Raw genomic sequence first — 20,314 nt, 5'->3', positions numbered from 1 at the left:
TGTTAACCTCCTTCATGGCTGGTGGCAAGGAGGCCAGAAGAGGACACTGGCTCATTTGGCCCTGGAGTTACACATGGTTATGAGCTGCCATGTGGGTTCTGGGAGTTGTTCTAACTGTTGTTAAGATGTTGGGAGCGTTAACATCTTGTCAACGCTCTTCTCATTCTGTTGTTACTGTTGTTGCATTTGTTTGTGTTTAATATGCTATCATTTAGTTGCCTTCGCTTTTGCTTCGCTTGTAGTTTATTGACTACCTTTGAGTGATGACTTTGAGTTCTGTGGCATTTTATAGGACTCTGTCAGTTTAGGATTGGTAAGCAGGGGTTCATTTAGTTGTTCTGATGGTATTTTATTCCTCAGATTTCTTGCTTTGTTTGTACATTTGAATAACCTGTCACTTCTCCTAGTCTTGTGTCTTGGTTTCATGAAGAAAATTACTCTGCTCTTTGTCCTAACTGCCCATTCTAAGCAGGATGGCTATGAAGTCTGTCCGTAGGCCTTCCCTGGCAGCAGTGGGTAGCTGTCACCAGGATCTCTATGTAGTGGTATATGCTGATTCTAGAATTGGACATATTTCCAGGGTCCATGGCTTGGCCTGAAGCTGATGACTACAGCTTAACTATCCAGAGCTATGTGGAAGGATCTTGTTCTGATTGGAAGCTCACTCCTCTTTTCCTTTTCTACATGAGGGGCTCTGGCAGAGAGGACGCTGCCATTGTTACATTTTACAGGATTGAGGGGAGTTTATCTGGGTACTGTTTCCCTTTTCCATTGTTACATTTTACAGGATTGAGGGGAGTTTATCTGGGTACTGTTTCCCTTTTCCATTGTTGCCCTCTACCTGGGTGCTACAATTTTTTGCTGATATTATGGAGCTGTTGTAAAAGTATTTTGCTAGTGGGATGGCTGTTAAGTTGGAGTTTCTGGTGGGTGGGGTGGGGGCAAGGGAGAGAGAGATGGAGTCTTCTGTCACGTTTTGTTCCTAAAATTATCAGTTTACCACTCTGCGCACACACACAAATACACATGCACATGTACACACATTGTTCAACAAGATGTATTGTTACATATACATGAACTTGCTATTATCAGCAATATTCACAATTATTTTAATTATTTGTTTTGTAGCTTTGTTGTTTGGTAGCAGGTTTTCAGAAAAAACTACTCTTTGTATTCCCAAAAGAAAGTGCAAAGTTTTTTAAAAATGAAGTTACACTGGATGGAGAGATATGCAGAATATTCTGTAAATACAATTAGTTAAAAGCATGTGTCTACCGTGAGGTCAGTCTGAAGAGCCGAATATGCCTGTCAATTTAAGTCTCTTGATGTTCTTTTTTTGTAAGGTATTCAGGAACCTTCAATTTTCATTTCATGTTCTAGGCCCCAAGGCTAGCACTGGGTGACACAGCTCTGGTTTGTATTAATAAGATCGAGGTCACTTTTGTACCACGCAGATTCTATTTCCAAAGCATAACTCATGAAAGACATTAAGATGAAAATGAGCACGGTCAGACTTGGTTTCAAGGGAACACTAAAGAAGTGGCCACCAAGAAGCTTTGGCAGCCGTGGATGGAGCTTGTCTCTCACAGTTTTGATCTGGGCTTTGATCGTACGCAGGGGTTACAGGCATTCTGTTCTTATCTTGTCTCTTTGGCAGTCGGAATACTTTGATTCTGGTGTGATATGGGGATTACAAGTTCTCTTTCTGCTCCATGTTCATTTCTGGCCACTTTACATTCATATATTCGTGTGTGTGTGTGTGTGTGTGTGTGCGTGTGTGTGTGTGTTATATAACCGTGAGTATCTGGTCTGCATTGAGCGATGAGTTTCTTCTAAGTGAACTTGACCTGTGGATGCTGTTGATGGTGGAGAAATAAATCCATGCCTAATAGAAGTTGATCTGTTAAACACACACACACACACACACACACACACACACACACACACACACACACACACACAGAGCTGTCTTAGTTTTGTTTCTATAGTCCTGCTTGATAAAACCTTGTTTTGATTCATCCTCTTCAAAATGTTTACAAAAACTTTCATTGTTTTGTTTTTGCTTTTTTTTTCTCATTCAAACTTCCAAGGTCAAGAGAATTCTCTGAGAGTGGATTCACTAAGTTAAAAAAAAAAAAAGGTCCAGACAGTAAGATCCTGAAAGCTCTATGGCACTTGCCACCACTGAATCTTTGGATATGACCCACCCACCTCTAAGCCTTAGGATGTGCCCCTCCCACCTCTGGGTCTTTGGATAAACCCCTCTCTTGAGTTCTTTGAACTTCCCTTTCTGCTGACTGGTCCCTTCTTACTCCTTCACGAGGTTGCTGAGAAAGCCATCTTTCTGACCTTCTCATGCGCAGCTCTGTGCTTCCTTCCTCATCTGACTTGTTCTATTGTCATGGAACTAACCAACAGGCTAGAAGTTCAGGTTGTAGGAGCACGTCACTCAAGTTCAGGTCTAGCTAATTAGTGACAATACACATAATCACGCACAAGTTAGTCACCTTCCCCGTGCCTCAGTGTCCTTCATGAGAGGAGGCAGCGATTTCCTCAGAAGGTTGCTTAGAGATTCTGTAAGATGACAATGATATGGGCTGAGATCTCAGTACAGTCTGGCACCTAATAAGAACTCAATAAACACCTATCAGTGTTGAAGCTCTTAGTATACTGAGTCCAGCTCATTGGTTAACTCCTCCGAGAGTGTCACGTTTTCTCCCCTTACACTGAAATACCATTGAAATCTGAGATGACTTTTCTCCCTCTTTTCCTAGTCTCGATCATGGTGCCTGGGAGACTGTGTGCTCACTGAGTATGAACAAGGGGTGAGTGACCTTCTGGATTCCCAAATCTCTTTACTGAGTCCCCAGATGGTTTGGAAGGCTGACATTTCAGTACTGTATTTATATGACTCTAAATTTCTATCATAGAATAGCCTCTAGGCTCTAGAGTGTTATTCCAGTGCGGAGTGTTATTGTTTGTGGCTAAAGCAGTTATAAATATCAATGATGACAGTATTTGAGTATGTATCTGGGGTGTTTGAGTGTGTGGAAGGCAGAAAGACAGAGATATGAAGAGGGCGTCAACTCCCCATGATAGCCAAAGCTGCCTGGAGCAATTAACTAAAAAGTAATAACTGCCAAAGACGACAAAGGGTTTTAGAGAAGTGTTCACCAACACTTGCCAGTTCGGACAGATCTCACAGACAGGAATAAAGTCAAAAGTAGGTACCTTGACCAACTTGTTTGTGTTTCCCTCCCTTCACTTCTCTTAGGTACAGGACCAGAGACTTTTATATGAAGATCCACACATTGGGCTAGGATACAGATCAGTTGGTACAGTCCTTACTCAGCATGCTCAAAGTCCTGGGCTTGATCCCCAGAACCACACACACCAAGTGTGATATCACAAGCCTGTATTCCAGCATTCCTGAGGTATAGACAGGGGGCTCAGCAATACAAGGCTGCTTCGCAAATGTAAGGCCTTCCCGAGATACCTGAGATCCTGCCCCAAACAAGCAAACCTAAATGCTCAGGAGTTGGAGTAGCATCCAGAAAAGACCCTTCTCATGATAGTTGCGTGAGGAAAAGCCCCAGTACCATACATTGATCAGTGGTTCTCAGTCTTCCTAATTCTGCAACCTTTTAACACAACTCTATGTTGTGATGACCCCCAACCACAAAATTATTTCATTGCTGCTTCATAACTGTAATTTTACTACTGTTTTGAATCATAATGTAAATATTTGATCAACCCACAGGTTGAGAATCTCTGTCATAGATGTTTTGGTCCATCTCCTTTAGCCCGAAAAAGCCATTTAAACCCACATAACCTGGGCGTTTGTGCACTTCGAGTGAACGTGCAGAATGTGTGGGAGCCCAACATTGTTCAGTGCTGATCAGAGTGGCTCTGTTCTGCCAACCACCATAGAACCAAGTGGAGTGTAGGAAACCAGACCGGGGGGGGTGGGCACATATCAGAATGGATCCCGCGTGACTGGCATCTTTTCTATTGGAGTAAGAAGTGCAAATGTCCTGATGGACACCCGACCTTTAGCCATGGCCATCACCATTTCCCCTCTCGAGATGCTTTGAGTATTGAAGACTTGACTCATTTCCCTGAGGAGTTTCCGTTGCTACTGGAAGGTTTGTTTGTCAGAACCCAGTGTCTCTCTGCCCACCCTCATAGCTGATTCTGCATATAGGCCCCACCCTCCAAGCTATCGGGGCCACTGGTGCTGTACCCTTTGCAATGGATATACTGCTAACTTCTTGCATCCCCGCCCCCTCCACATCTCCCACATTCACAATCATCCCTGCCCCTGCTCCCTGTTCCCCGTCAGAGACAGTCTGCCCACAGGTACTCACTGCTGACCACACACCAACCATGCAGCACAGGACATTCCCCGAAAGCTCAAGAGAGGATCCTCCAGCCTGCCATATGGGCCTGGAATCTTAGAGCTGTCGGCATGGGTCTGGCATCTATGACTCTTCCAAAGAGTCTCTTACCCGGGGGGATGCTGTGCCTCAGTGTCTCCCTTGAGCACCGGCCCCAAGACCTCTCAGCCTTCTTAATGTTTGATTTGTCATTTGTGCTTGGCACTGCTCTACCCCAGCACCCTGAAAGGGTGACAGTATCTTGTGCTTGAAAAGCCTGGCCTGGGAGTCAGCAAGGTGTCCTATACTCGTCCCTCTGCTGGCTGTCACTCAGGTCGGCCCCAGCTCACCCCTTGGCTTTCTTCTGTAATGGAGGTGAGGGGCTAATGCTGTGGGCAGGCTTTCTCACAGGACGTGCAGAGGACAGGCTAGAATCTGGCAGCTAAAGTATACCAATTTTCATTATTAGAACCCTGATCCAAGGCTCCATTAACATTTGAACCTGCTTCAATATATTTTGCTTATCATTGGGAAAACTGTTTCTGACTCGAGAGGAGGGCTCCTGGGAGCACGGGTCAAATGATATTTCCTCTTCGTAAAAAATAAAAATACAAAGTTACAAACACATTCCAAAAATATACTGGATTTGAATTCATTTTCAGCTTCAAAACCATTTTTGACTAACTAGAGAGAATTGGAGAAAACAAAAAAGTACTGTCTTTTGTTTTTATGTCTCTGCCCTTAAATGTTATGTTCAGAAAAAGGAAGTGGTTTTAGGATTTCAAGTATTTTTGTTCAGCTGCTATCCCTGTTGTCGTTAAGGGTAAAGGGATTCAGGAATCCCAGAAGGGAAGCATTTGGAGACTAAGGCAGTCTCTCCTATCCCTGATCGTCTGTACAAGTCAAGAGTTCTCTCTGGCCAGCGGGCCCTCAAGGAAACGTATCAGTCTGTATTCATCTTTGACTCATTTCATAAGGGGGGGAGGGGAGCTAATAGTGCCTTGTTAAATTAACGAACCTATTTCCAGAAACAGTGCTGGGAGAGTTGATTTTTCATAAGCTCTATAGCTCTCTTTAAGTTCCCAACATTTCTGAACCATTCCATGATCTCCTATAATGGAAAATCATCTAAGGCGGAAAAAAAAAACCCATTCCTGTTTTTGCTTGTTTGTTTGTTTGTTTGTTTTCTCAGTAACAGCTCAGTTACCGAGAGCATGTGGTACCTATGAGACAGCCATGATCTACACCATTGGCCTGCAGAGAGGAGGGCTTATCTGTTTCAGGAATGTACACAAAGGGATAGGCAGGGAGCACATTAGAGCACAGGTCATATGCATTTTCCAGCAAGGCCAGGCTCAGAAAGGTAACCCAGAAAACGAGGTCAGCTTGGCCTGATGAGAACCCAGGCCTTCTGTGGTCCTCCCTTTCAGGCACCCGCACTGGGCATTTTCCATGCTTGTGCACAGGGAGCTCCCAGGGCCCTAGTCAAGGGTGTATTGACAAAACAGCCTTTCCTTTTCAAAAAGATCAGGGAATACTATGAAAATAATGGAGGTTCATTATGCAAAGCTGAGAGGGAATTACTCCGCTGTGCACGAGAGAGGAAAATCCCCACCCGACGATGCCTTCAATTGTCTATACACATTGTGCACGTTTCTGCCTTCCTTTGTCCAGGCAAACTAATTTACTCAGCTCCAGTCAAACATATTTGTAACTTCTCTTTTTCTCACCACTTCCAGTTCCATTTAAAAGTCCTCATTAAAGACTGTATCATGTTCTGTAATGCAAAAACAGAAGAATCACGTCTCTAGTTTTGAGACATGTTTACTAGCATTTCTGATTACAAATGCCATGGTAATTAATATCGGTGACATTAACATATGTGCTTCATTTTCCCCTTTAAGGTAAGTTAAAGTAACTGTAAAATTTTCTGTGTTAAAAACTGTTAACATTTACACCTCGACATTATACAACATAAAATTATGATCTAACATCACTGAGCCAGTTAATATTCACCAAGATATATTCAGAACCTATTTCTCTTTAGCCCAGATTGCTAAAATATACTTTAAAAAAATCTGGCCAATATGAAGTTCTCAAATGTTTTACCTTTGTATTAATAATGTATTAAAATGTCTTTCAGCTATTTATGAATGTTTTTTTGGTGATCTTGTGTTTATAAATTTTATACCTTTTTATTAGAAGAGACGCATGGGCCAGCATCAACATTTTTTTACCAAATTATTTGGCTTTCAGATACTTTATATTTGCTTATTTTTGATATAAATACATATATTTTTATTGGTTGCCTTGCCAGTGGTTTATCTAAATTACAGACAGTGAATGTTTTTATGTTATTAAGTTGTCAATATTTCTAAAACATTGCAAAGTTCGTTTTAGACCTAGAATGTCCTTCTCTGTCTCAATAAGAGAAAGATATTTAAGTATATTACCTCTGTTTTCTATAACAGTAAAAATCTAACTTTATTTTATTTATTACTGTGTGTGTGTGTGTCTGTGTGCATGCATGCACACACACATGCACACACTATAGTGCATGTGTGCAAACCAGAGAACAACTTTGTGTAGTGTCTGGTCCCTTTCCAACAACTGCATTCTGGAAGTGGCAGTCCGGGTGGGGATTCTGGGAGTGGTAGTCAAGCTTCGGCAGGGAGCACTTTTACCCACCAAGGCATCTTGCATTATTAGATCTAACTTCTTTCTACATCTTTTCTAATTAAAAATTTCAAATATATTTATTTACTGTGTGTGTGTGTGTGTGTGTGTGTGTGTGTGTGTGTGTGCAGGTGTGTGGCACATGTGAGGTCATCAGAAGACTTTTCTCAGAGGTTGGCTCTTTCCCACGGCTTTGTAGGATCTAAGCCAGTGGTTCTCAACCTTCCTAATGCTGCAACCCTTTAATACAGTTCCTCACATTGTGGTGACCCCCAACCATAAAATTACTTTAATTGTCACTTCATAACTGTTACTAGTCATAATGTAAACATCTGGCATACAGGATATCAGATGTGCCATCCCGAAGGGGTCGCAACCCCCAGGTTGAGAACTGCTCATCTACAGCATGACCTCAGGCTGTCAGATCTGTTTTCAACCACCTTGTTCTGTTGAGCCATCTCACTGGCCCCCAGTCTAACTTCTTCATGCATCTGGAACTTATTTAGATGAAATGATATCAGACTTGAACACATTATTTCAAAGTAGCTGAAAATGGTTCTCAGCACTCACGCTCAGTGCCTCGCTACCCTTGGGCCCTGATCTGGAATGGTCTGTAAACGTGCTGAACAGGGCGATCTGGTTGCCCGCCCATGCACAGCCTTATTTATCTGTCTATTTTATGCTAGTTTCACACTGATTAAGCCCGCACTGCTTTGATTTCTAGCAAGTCCATTACTCTTCCTTCTCAATTTTTTATTAGCTATTCCAGATGAACTTTGGAGTCAGTCATCAAAATATTGTAAAGACACAGTTGGGATTTTGATTGGGAACAGATTACATCTGAAAATCAGCTTGGGAAGAATTGATACTTCTTACTAGTTTATCTTCTCACCCATTTTTTTCTTAAAATCTGAAGCATTGGGGCAGGAATGACAGCTCAGTAGTTAGAAACACTTGCTGCTGTTACGGAGGACTTGAATCTGGTTTCCAGCACCCACGTCAGGCGGCTCACAACCTCCTGTAACTCCAGCTCTTCTCACCTCTGTGAGCACCTAAGTGTCACACACACACACATACACACACACACACACACACACACACACACACACATATACACGTAAATAAATAAAATCTCTAAAATTCAGAATTACTGTCATCCTGACTCTTTTCTTACCATGTGTGGGGGTTTGGTAATTTTCTAAAACACATATTGCAACATTCTTGTTGAAATGTCCACTTCTTTCCCTGAGCAGCTTAAACTATGGATGATACATTGCTCCCCCCTTCCTGACCTATTCTCTTTCTCAGTCACCTGTACGTGGAATGTGTTCTCATTCCCTCCTTGGTGTGTACATGAGAATACCCCCAAACTTCCCCACAAGTACACATTCACACACAAATTTACTTGGTCACACATGCCACTTTGTCGCAAAAGGTATTTGCAGATTCTAAGGACTTGCCTACAAGACAGAGGGCTGATGGAGGAAGGTCATTGGTTAAAAAATAAAGAAACTGCCTTGGCCCATTTTATTGGTTAGAACATAGGTGGGTGGAGTAAACAGAACAGAATGCTGGGAGGAAGAGGAAGTGAGCTCAGAGATGCCATGCTCCCCTCTCCTGGGCAGATGCGATAGCTCTGCTCTCTGAGGCAGACACAATCAAGCTCCGGCCCAGGATGGACGTAGGCTAGAATCTTCCCGGTATGCGCACCTAGTGGTGCTATGCAGATTATTATGGGTTAGGCAAAATATGAGAATTAGCCCGTAAGAGGCTAGAGCTAATGGGCCAAGCAGTGTTTAAAAGAATGCAGTTTCTGTGTAATTATTTCGGGGCATAAGCTAGCAGGTGGCCGGGGTGCTGGGGACGCAGCCCCACTGCTCATATTACTACAGAGGGCTAATAAAATCAAATCCTAAAATCTCATGTTGCTAAGACTCCTTCTGTCTCCTGTTGTGTCCACCAGCCAGTCCCATTCCCTTTGTTATAAAATCAACCAGTCAAATTCCCTTGTCCTGGTTTCCCTTCTCTTCAAGTGTTTCACCCAGATATTTTCCTGAATAATACAGATCTGTCCCTAGCCTGAAACCAGATGTAAAAATAACATCTGGGGCAATATAGATGTTCACATTTCTTATTTCTTTCAGGATATATTTTGTCTTTTTACTTATAATTAAGAGTGGATTGTTTATGTAGCTGGTACCTCACCGTGTAGCCTTGGCTGGTTTAGAGCTCTCTGTATAGAAAAGACTGGCCTTGAACTCGAGTGATCCTCATGCCACTTTCTATGCTAGCATGTAGCCCAGAATGCCCTCCAGCTGCAATAACCTTCCTGTCTCACCCTCCAGATGATGTGAACCACCAGGTCTGGCTCCAAAATAGACATTTTTTTTCGGTAATTGTTGGTGATGTTCAGGATACCTTTAAAATCAGGTATTTTTATATCCTGACAATTTACCAAGTATTCTTATGAATTCTAAGTGTATGTTCTTGAGAGCTTGTAGCAGTAACTTGACACCTCTTTTTTCATCATAAGGTGACTATGAGCTTTGGATGTGTGTGCACCACCATACCTTTCTTCCATATCAAAGATTCTCTGATATTTGTCCTATTTAGGGAAGAGATAAAATAAGTATTATAAGGAGTGGCTATAAAACTTTGTTTGGTGGTTGACAAATGGCTCTGTGGGTAAAGGCACTTAGAGTGAAGACTGGTGGCCTAAGTTTTATCCCAGGAACACACATGAAGGTGGAAGGAGAGAGCCTGATGCACAAAGTGGTCCTCTGGCCTCCACACTTGTGCTATGGCACCTACACACACACACACACACACACACACACACACACACACACACACACACACCATTTAGTTGGACTTTCTTTGGACTTCCAGCTCCCAAATAATGACATGGAGACTTCTTAAGGAAGCCTGGCGTTAGCTTAGACTTGTTCTCCAACTAGATCTTATAACTTAAATTACCTTGTTTATATTAATCTATGTTCTGCCCCCTGGCTTGTTACCTCTTCTCCATGCTGTATGTCCAACTTCCTCTGTATCTAGCTGGCAAATTTCCCACCTTTCAAATTCTTCCCAGAGTTCCCATCTCTGCCAGAAGTCCTGCCTATCCTCTCCTGCCTAGCTCTTTATTAGACCAATCAGAAGGTGCCTCAGCAGAGACACAACTTCAGAGTGTACAAAAAGATTATCCCATAACACACCATGCACACATAGCACAATAATAATAAATACATTTAAAGTAATTAAGATTATATTCCATGAATATTTTTCCATAGCTGCAAAGGAATCACTTAGAATGTTGTTTTTTTTTTTTTTTAAGTTGCTTTTTGGTGGCGAGTTCAGCAGGGTGTGACTTCACAGTAATTGTAGTAAGCCTTCCTCCTTTCGGCTGCATCTGGCAACCATCAACCGCTACTCAGTTTTCTAGAAGAATGACCTTAAATGTTTTTTCCTCCTTGCTGAGAGCAATGCTTCTCTCTAGAGTCTGTGCTGTTGTTTCTCAGCACACATCCCTGGCACAAGATGGTGGTGGTATTCCAGCATGAATGTCCATCTACTTCGCTGATGCTGTGGTGGTCCCCTGTCTTGACAATCAATAAATGTGAGCCGTAGTAAAGGCAAGTGTCAAACTGTATTTCCTCTTTATTTGCCAGAAAGTTGTCTACATTAGCAATTAAAAATTCAAAGTTTAAAAACTCATTTAAGGAACTCTATATTTGTAAAGTTGGTTCTTTGAACCAAATTTTCCACTGAAGATAAATAGAAAAGCTGAAAAAAACCTCATTAATTAAAGTAATGAGTAAATTAACAAGACAGTGAAGAATTGCTGTGCTAAGAGCCGGAAAAAGTCAAATCTATTTGAGGCTGCTTTTGTCCCTAGAGGTATCTCCTAACTCCTTAGGCATCTGTTAATAGGAGGAACAGCTGATCAGAGTTTTTGGAAGCCTTCTGATGCTGGGCGGGGGTGGGGTGAGGCTCAGATACTGGAACGCACAAACTTCTAAGTCAAGACTGTAAATTCCTGTTGCTCTGGATTAGACATGGAAATGCTAACTCTACAGGTAAAAAATAAGCTAGGAAGAAACTGGCTGTCTTTGGAAATGCTGCCTGATGCTCCGCCAAAATGGCCAGAAACTAATGGAAGTTGTCTTTGGAGAAACTGGGAGTCCTGGATTTTAGTAATCTCTATTGCAAAGAGGATGTAACACATAGCTTTATAATCACAATAACTAGAGATATGAGGTAAGGCATCATAAACAAAATATGCAGAAATAATAGGTGACAGAAATGACTTAAGGGGACTGCAGATGTTTGAGTTAAGGTATAGCAAGATGTGAAAATAGTCATGGTAGTTATGTTCATAACTACAAGAGACAATATTAAAAATTCTAAAAGAAATGGACAGTATTCAACAGAATGCAGGTTTTGGGGTACATGTGGTGGGGTGAGTACAAGTTCTAGAGCTAAAACACACAGCAACTAAAGCTGAGAACTCAGCGGTGAGCATGACAGCTGTTGTGAACAGCTGCAAAGGTTGTGGGACATGTAAGCATGGATGTCCAGAGTGGATCTTTCTGAAACCAAAGGATGGAAAATAAGGAGAAGGTAAGCAATGGATAGAACCAGAAAGTCGGACACAATTGGCCTCCCAGAAGTACAGGAGAGGCAGTATAGATCAGAATCAACATTTCAAAAGATAATAGGGTAGGTAATATGAAGCTGAATCAATGAAGTGTTTGTCTTGCAACATGTAGATCTGAGTCGTATCCCTCAGAACACATGGACGAAGCCTGGCATAATAGCATGTGCTTGGAACCCCAGTTTTAGCCTTCTTAACCGTCTTAGTGAATTCCAAACCAAAAGATGGGTAGCCCCTAAGGTATGACTCCCAAGGTTTGCCTGTGGTCTATAGACACACACACACACACACACACGCACGCACGCACGCACGCACGCATGCGCACACATGTACAGACACCTATATACACATGCACATATGCCTGCTTATACAAATTAGTACTGCCATATAAACATATTCTTCAAGGATGAAGGTGAAATTTTTTTACATTAATTATAAACTGATTGGCCTATTAGCTCAGGCTTCTTATTAACTTATATTAGCCCATAATTCTTGTCTGTGTTAGCCACATGGTACCTTTTTCAGCAAGGCAGTTACACCTTGCTTCCTCTGTGTCTGGGTGACAGCTGCAGACTGACTTCTCTTTCCAGAATTCTCCTGTTCTTGTCGCCTGCCTATACTTTCTGCCTGGCTACTGGCCAATCAGCATTTTATTTTATTTTTTTTAATTACTTCATTAATTTATTTATTAAAGATTTCTGCCTCCTCCCTGCCACCGCCTCCCATTTCCCTCCCCCTCCCCCATCAAGTCCCCCTCCCTCATCAGCCCAAAGAGCAATCAGGGTTCCCTGCCCTGTGGGAAGTCCAAGGACCGCCCACCTCCATCCAGGTCTAGTAAGGTGAGCATCCAAACTGCCTAGGCTCCCACAAAGCCAGTACATGCAGTAGGATCAAAAACCCATTGCCATTGTTCTTTTTTTTTTGTTTGTTTGTTTGTTTTTTTGAGACAGGGTTTCTCTGTGGCTTTGCAGCCTGTCCTGGCACTAGCTCTGTAGACCAGGCTGGTCTCGAACTCACAGAGATCCGCCTGCCTCTGCCTCCCAAGTGCTGGGATTGAAGGCATGCGCCACCACCGCCCAGCTTCATTGCCATTGTTCTTGAGGGTGAAAAAATTTTAAGTCAAGAAAAACTAAAACAATTCTTTCATTATAGTATGATAGTAAAAGAAAGAAAAAAATCCTTGATGATTTTAGGTTGGAAAGGTTCAGAAAGCATTAAAAAGAAAAGAAGTAACTAAATACTAATACAACGGTAACAATATCTTGTGAGTTTAAAATAAATACACTTAACATACTCAAAAGCATGACTAATGATTGATATGGAGAACTCAACCCACTGTGGGCAATGCTGCCCCTGGGCTAGCAGTTCTGGGTTGTATAAAAAAAGTGGACTAAGCAAGTTGTGGGGAGCTGGCTTTTTAAAGTAGCATTCCTTCATGGTCTCTGATTCAGTTCCTGTCTCCAGGTTTCTGTCCTGAGTTTATATCCTGGCTTCTGTCAATGATGGAATGTAGCCTGTATGTCAAATAAAACTTTTCCTCCCCTCCTCCCTGAAACATACTAAAAAAACCCATACACACACACACACACACACACACACACACACACACACACACTTTGAAAGTGTGTATAAATATTTTAAGGGCTTGCATTTTTTGGAAAGTAGACAAAACTACAAACCATTAGATGCAAAACATGGATAAAGATTCCATAATTAAATATTCAGAGTAATTCCTAAAACATAGTAAAAGCATGCAACCATTGTTCTCAACAGTTCTCAACAGTTGAGAACAAATTACATAATCAAAATGATCAGTCTAATAAGTAGGCCCATAATAACTGGTAAATACCATGGCAAATTATTAGAAAAAGAGCAGAAAGTTAAACCCAAAAGAAGTAGAGATAATGAGTTATTACAAGAATTTTGATGAAAATCTAAATGGATTCCTGAGTAGGAGCTCAAAGCTTATTGTAATATTTATACAGAATAGTAAAAATTTAAAAAGAGCCACAACACTCTTAAGACTTGGGAGAGAGAATTTTCAATTCCAAATGTCAAGACGTATGAAAAATCTCCCGCACTTGAGATAGCATCATACTGGCATCGGAAGCCAAATGGTTCAATGCAATAAGACAGAGTCCCAGAGAATCCCCATGCATTAGAGCTGCCTCATTCATGTGTTGGTGGCACTGTGAGACACTGAAGAGAGGATGATCTTCAATAAGTTCTTTCTCCTTTAATTGGTTATAAACTGCATGCCCAGCAGAGTTCTTTTGAAGCAAATCTCAGATATTTTATCATTTTACCTGTAAACACTTAAGTAAGTCTATCTAAGAGATGTTTTACATACATAACCATGATACAATAGTCGTGCATAAAATGTTCTATTGCTTATTGCACTCAGAGAACCAAACAGTATCTTTAATTTTTGCTTACTTGGCTGGCTAGTGTCACTGCAACGAGATCTCCATTTTACAAGTACTGTTACAGCTTTTGAATCGTCAAGCTCTCTAGATATCTTTCCCTGCTGAGTTCTTTTCTCTGTAGAGTTTCCCACATTGCACCATGAGTTTTTCACTGTAGAGTTTTCTCTGTTACATCATAAGTTTTGCATTGTTGCGGTATCACTTATATTCTTTTGGCTTTATGCCTTCAACAAATTAGTATTTAATGGAGACTTGGTGAGATTCAGGTTACATCTTTTGTGATGAATGTTGATCCATATTCTTGCAACAACAAATGAAAGCATATCATATGCACTTATTTCTAGTCTCTATGATTTTTTAATATTTCAGTATGTTCAGATATTCTCAGTTCATTTAATCCATTAAAATTCTCATTATCATTTTACCTAATAAAGTTTGCCAACTAGGTCTGTTTGATAATTTGCTTACATTCATTATTTCATTAAAGGTGGCAAAACCAGAAAAGTTAAAATTTCCATCTTTATTTACTAATTTGAATTCTTACATAAGAAGACAAAACTCTATCAACTACTCATCTAATCTGCATATGGCTCATATAAGAAGTGCAAGATTTATTATTGAGTTATTTTATTTTTATGTTCTGTAATAGTCCTCAATTTTTTGTTAAAATTTAAGTATCACTAATTCATGGATTTTTTTTAACCTTCATTACATGTTTTGGGATACTGCAGTTACTGTTAATTTGATGTGCAAATTGTCCCGTTTGGGGCCAAGGAACCCTCTCTAACTAGTGCTACATACGTCAGTAGACTCTGATGGTAACTTGCCTTCTTCTCTGACATGATGAAAGGCCATTTTTACATTTCCATCACCTTCACTTATATGGAATCCTCAGTATCTATGGGGTCTGACCTATTCATTTACCAATCTCTGGTGGAAAACATAGTTTCAAGATTGAATCTGTGTTGAACCCATACAGACATTTTTTTGTCTTTATTTACTAAACAGTACATCACAGCAACCATTAAAAGCATTTATGTTGTATTAGATATTCTAAATAGCTTATAGGTGATTTACAGTGTAAAGGGGAATACATTTAGGCCATAGGTAGATACCATAGTAGAGATTCATGCATACATAAATTTTGAAATTGTTTCTTGGGGGGTGAATCTGAGAAACGGTCTCTCATGATACCAAGGGAAAATTATATGTGGTTGATCATCTTTTCTAAGCTAGGCAAAGTTGTGCTTTTGCCAGTTTGGTAATAATCTTTATACCTTTTCAGGGATAGACCTAATAGTCAGAAATTTCTAAAAGGAGAAAATATACAACATTTAGACTGGTATTTCCAAATAGCATCTAGGAATATAAGGATTTGACTTGATGCTAACTTTGTATTTACATAATTAGATCTTTTATTTGGAAACTTTGGTTTCTAATAGCACCTGTGTTAATATTTTATTTTTCAGTGTTCTATCCTGTTACTACCCTAAACATACTACAGAGAGGTTGGTGAGGGAGAGAAAAGAGAGAGCTTTCAGAAACTCAGATATAATATGATTATTAATAGAATGCTTTAAAAATAGCTCAAGATTTCTTTGAAATTCTTTTAATTTGAGGGAGATAGTCTCCACCTAACTATGTCGTCAAATTATTGAAATTATTGTATTTGAAAAACACCTAAAATTACTTCCCTTTATGTGATCACACCAGTTGTTTTTATTGCTTTTAATTTTTAGAAATTGCTTTTTATTTGCTCATTTTCACTTAATGGCATTTCATAATTATCTAAGATGATTCTTCCATGGCTCTAAAGAAACATAAACCAGCAATGGTCTAGCTTTCTTTCTGACTCATGACTCCTGGACTCTGTTTTGTTCCTCTAAGTAATAATTATTTTAGTTTATAGATTATCTCTCACCTTTTGAAAAATAAATATACACATGTAAATACATGCAATGTGTGTATCTACATATGCATATGTATACATATACACCTGTTCATACAAATATATACCTGTTTCTCTCCTTCCCCTTTCCATGAAAGGAATTCTGAATTTCCCTCTTGGCATTTAGCCATGTAATAGTATAGAGAACTATTGCATATTTTTTTTCTGCAAATGAATGGCACTCTGTAATGTGGCTCAGCTCTACTTTAACCAACCAGCTCTGCACCCATGGGCATTTGTGCTATTTCTAGTCTTTTGTTGAGTAAGTGGTGCTGTGGCATACAAGCTCCTCTATGCATCTTTCTGTACATTTGCTGACAGAATGGTATTGTTAGGCCAAAGTACATATACAATTTTGCTATACATTGCTAAATTCTCTAGCAAAATATTTGACCCAAGCTTTTAATAAAAATTGCTGTTAAGTCAATGGAAAGGCAAACCATGGAGCAAGAAATGCTGCAATATTTCACGACATGTATAAAGGCCAAAAGGCTTTTCTTTGGAGGTGTGTATGTGGGTATAAAAAATAGTAAAAAAAATCTGCGAGAAAAAGATATAATATAGCTCAATATGTTGGATTCAATGTCATTAAAAATCAGTGTTTTGAAGTAAAGACAATTCTAAAATGAAAAAGACAATTCTAAAATGGAAACTTAGTGTTGGTGAACTATTATTAGAAAGAAAACTGATGAAAACGTAAACTTCTACAGGCAGTCCTGGGCACATCTATTTGAAACTCAATGCCTTTTCTCTCAGGTAGGAACTGAAGTGCGTGCAGGTGAGCACCAAACCAAGACACGGGCACCTTGCAGACTGGTTAATAAATGGTGATGTAGTCATAAAAAGGAATGTGATACAGCCATAACCACAGATAGACTATAGGTACATGATACAACATGAAGATTTTAAATATAATGCCACATGCGGTGAAGCTGGTAAAGAAATACTGCATAATTTCATATGTATATATGGTGCAAACAGCAGTGTATATACAGTATATAATGTACAACACTAAACCGTAGTGGTAGTAGACAGAGGCATTTTATCTCCGGGGCAGGGATGTCTCTGAGGTAGGGATTGTGAAGGCCAGTAGGAAGGTGGAGCTTCTGCTTGCTGTCTGTGCTAGCTCTTATCTCTGGTAGCAATTACATGTGGATTTGCTTAATTGAGAGGTCTTTTTATTTTTCTTCACTTGATACATGTATAAAACAAACAAACAAACAATCCACACAAATATTTTGAAGGGATATTTTGCTTGTGCACAACCTGCAGATGTCTATTTTAGAAGAAGGCAGATTCCTCAGATGTCACAGATATTATTGCCTGGAGTTGGAGTACCATGGTCTGTAGGCTCCTTCTCTATCATTTAACTGTGATTTTACAACTCTCCTTTTCTCCTCTCCTCTCACTTCCTCTCCCCTCCCCTCTCCTCTCTTCTCCTTCCTCCCTTCATTCTTTTCTTCCTTTCTTCTTCCCTCTCCCTTCCCTCTCTCCCTCCTTCCCCATCTCTCTCTTTGTATACCTCATTCTCTTTTTGGTGTGTGTATCACTTTCCTTATTTCTATGAGTGATTTGGTAACAATAACACCCTTAGTGTGTGATGAGAATCAAATGGGGGCCATGTTATGTATGTTAGGAACAGTGCCTTAGTAAGGGGAACTATCCTCTTCGGACCCTTTCTTTTTACATCTCTTCTATTTTCTCAACCACTCTTAATGCAGAGCCCTTACACCATTCCTCACCATAAGGAAAGACAGTCTCTCTCGTTCCAGGCTCCAAATGCACCCTGGCAAGTCTTCCTAGGGAGAGCATGCTGTCCCTCGGGGAACCCTATCAGAGCTAAGCCTCCAGGCTAAAGCTGTTTTACCAGATGCTCTGTACATGTGGGTGATAGCAAGAGGCCTTGTGGACCCAGCTGTTCCAAGCATAGTTCTTTGACTAATGGTCTGATGATTGCCACATTGGCCTCACTGACTAATGTTCCATTAGGTGGTTTTAATCTTGGAGCTTCTGCAGGGCACTTCATGAGAAGACCCACAGTAGCCTCTGGCTGCTAAACGGTGTTTTCTCTGTCCCTCAGAGACTTCCAGGTGTTTCCATCGGTTAGCATTGCTGAGTCTGAGTCTGACAAATGCATCCCCTACTACGATGTCATCCAAGAGTCTGGTTATTTTCATCCCTGCAGAAGAACCCATGGCAAGAGGGAAGGCAGGTCGCAGGGCCTTCCTGTTCTTGCTCTTTGTGCTGTCTGACCATCGACCATCTGATGCTATGTCCTCCATCTTTGGATTGAGTTTCATGTCTGTTAGCTTTGCATCTCTGTTCTAATTGGCATTCCTTCTGTGGGGCCTCCTCAAGGAGAGTGCTCCTGTTGGACATTGATATCCTCCCTCATGTCCTTTGTGTATTGCCATCAAAGTGATTTGCTTCAAAAATTATCATGTCATTTTTCTCATGGATTGTCAGATGATAAACGGATGGTTGGCCACTGGAAAATGCTGGCCTCTTGCTAAGCCTTGGTCTTTTACTCCGCAACTGCTGAGTCTCTGACTTCCAACAGTGTCTGAGAGAGCAATTTAATGGCTCACAGATTTCTCTTGTAGTAATTCGATGAAGGCAGTGAAGTGATGGAGATCTTCTCTTCAAATCGCAAATTCTCCGCGGGCTTGGCTCAGCATCTAGTAATCTTGACGCTTGATGTGGGCTTGGCAGCAAAAGCCTCAGAGCAGGGATGATCACCCACCAAGGAGCTACATACACCCTTGTTCCAGGGGCTTTCTCTGGTTTGGATGATAAATAGCAACCTGGACCTCAGTATGAATCAGCTAGTGCATGAGACACAAATCTGGCTTCTGCGAGGAGCACGCATGGAAAACAAATTAACCAGAGCAAATGTTTTTCCCAGGAAGCATTCAGCAGTGGAGATGAAGACCAAATCCTGGCAGGAATGAAGATCCTGCTGAAACAGTGGACCCTAAGAAATTAGAATTTCCGAGGAGTCGCAGGCCAGGGGAAGAAAGATCTGGGGCCTTGCTGCAGGCAGGAGAGGGAGCATGTCTCCAGAAAGGATGCCACAGAATTGTGAAAACTTGTCAGACCACCTGTCTGGAGAGACTGGAGTCCAGACAGTGATGGGTCAGTGACGGATGGGACCACACCCTGACCCCTGCTGCTTCCCTGTACATACTCCTTGCTTTCTATTTAAGCCTAAAACTTATATCAGGACCCAAGAGTGGACTTGGGGTGGGGGTTGGCGGTCAGTATGTCTTTTTGTTCCTTTTTCCAGTGTGGCCACATTGGATACAATTCCTCTCTCTGATTTTCACTGTTACTTGTCCCTTTAACTGGTGGTCAAACCTGACCTGTTAGGTGCTGCCAGGACCAGGCCCCTGACAACTCAGATGATGCCTGTGATTGGCCAGTGCTTACATGTGATGCCACCCACTGATCTAGATGGGATATGGAATGCCCTGTATATGCCCCTCCAGACCTAGTGAGGACTGACCCTGACCAGGTTGGGGATTGTCTTAGTTTAGGGTTTCTATTGCTTTGAAGAGACCCTATGGCCCTGGGGTCTCTTATAAAGGAAAACATTTCACTGGGGTGGCTCTCTTACAGTTCAGAGCTTTAGCCCAACTGTCATGGCAGGAGGCAAGGCAGCATGCAGGCAAACATGGTGCTAGAGCCGAGAGTCCTTACATCTTGGTCCAAAGGCAACAGGAAGTGAACTGAAACACTGGGCGGTATCTTAAGCATATATGAGACTTCAAAGTCTGCCTCCATAGTCACACACTTCCTCCAACAAGGCTATACCTCACTCCAGCAAAGCCACACCTCCCAATAGTGTCGCTTCCTTTGGGAATCATTTTCTTTCAAACCACCATAGGGATGATCTACAGAGTGAATCTAGGAGAGCAGTGGTTAGCGTTGTCGCTTTTCCTTTGGATTGCTGCTCTGGGTTCTCCATATGAAAGCATGTCACTCTTTGCATTCAAGCCTTCTTAATTCCAGTCAGCAACCCCCTCTAGCCTAAAGGTGGGGGATGAGCGAGAGAGCATACTACTCTTCTCTTCCTGGGCTCTGATCCCATGAGAGGGACCACTCTGAAGGAAGGCTTTGTGTAGTAATAGGGGCGGCGGGGCCCCAGCACCCCAGCCGCACCCCGGCCGCCTCCGGCTAGCTTATGCCCCGAAATAATTACACGGACACCGCATTCTTTCAATCACTGCTTCGC

Source organism: Microtus ochrogaster, chromosome 5, assembly GCF_000317375.1.
Source record: "Microtus ochrogaster isolate Prairie Vole_2 chromosome 5, MicOch1.0, whole genome shotgun sequence".
Taxonomy (NCBI): domain Eukaryota; kingdom Metazoa; phylum Chordata; class Mammalia; order Rodentia; family Cricetidae; genus Microtus; species Microtus ochrogaster.
This window is presented reverse-complemented; position numbering follows the sequence as displayed.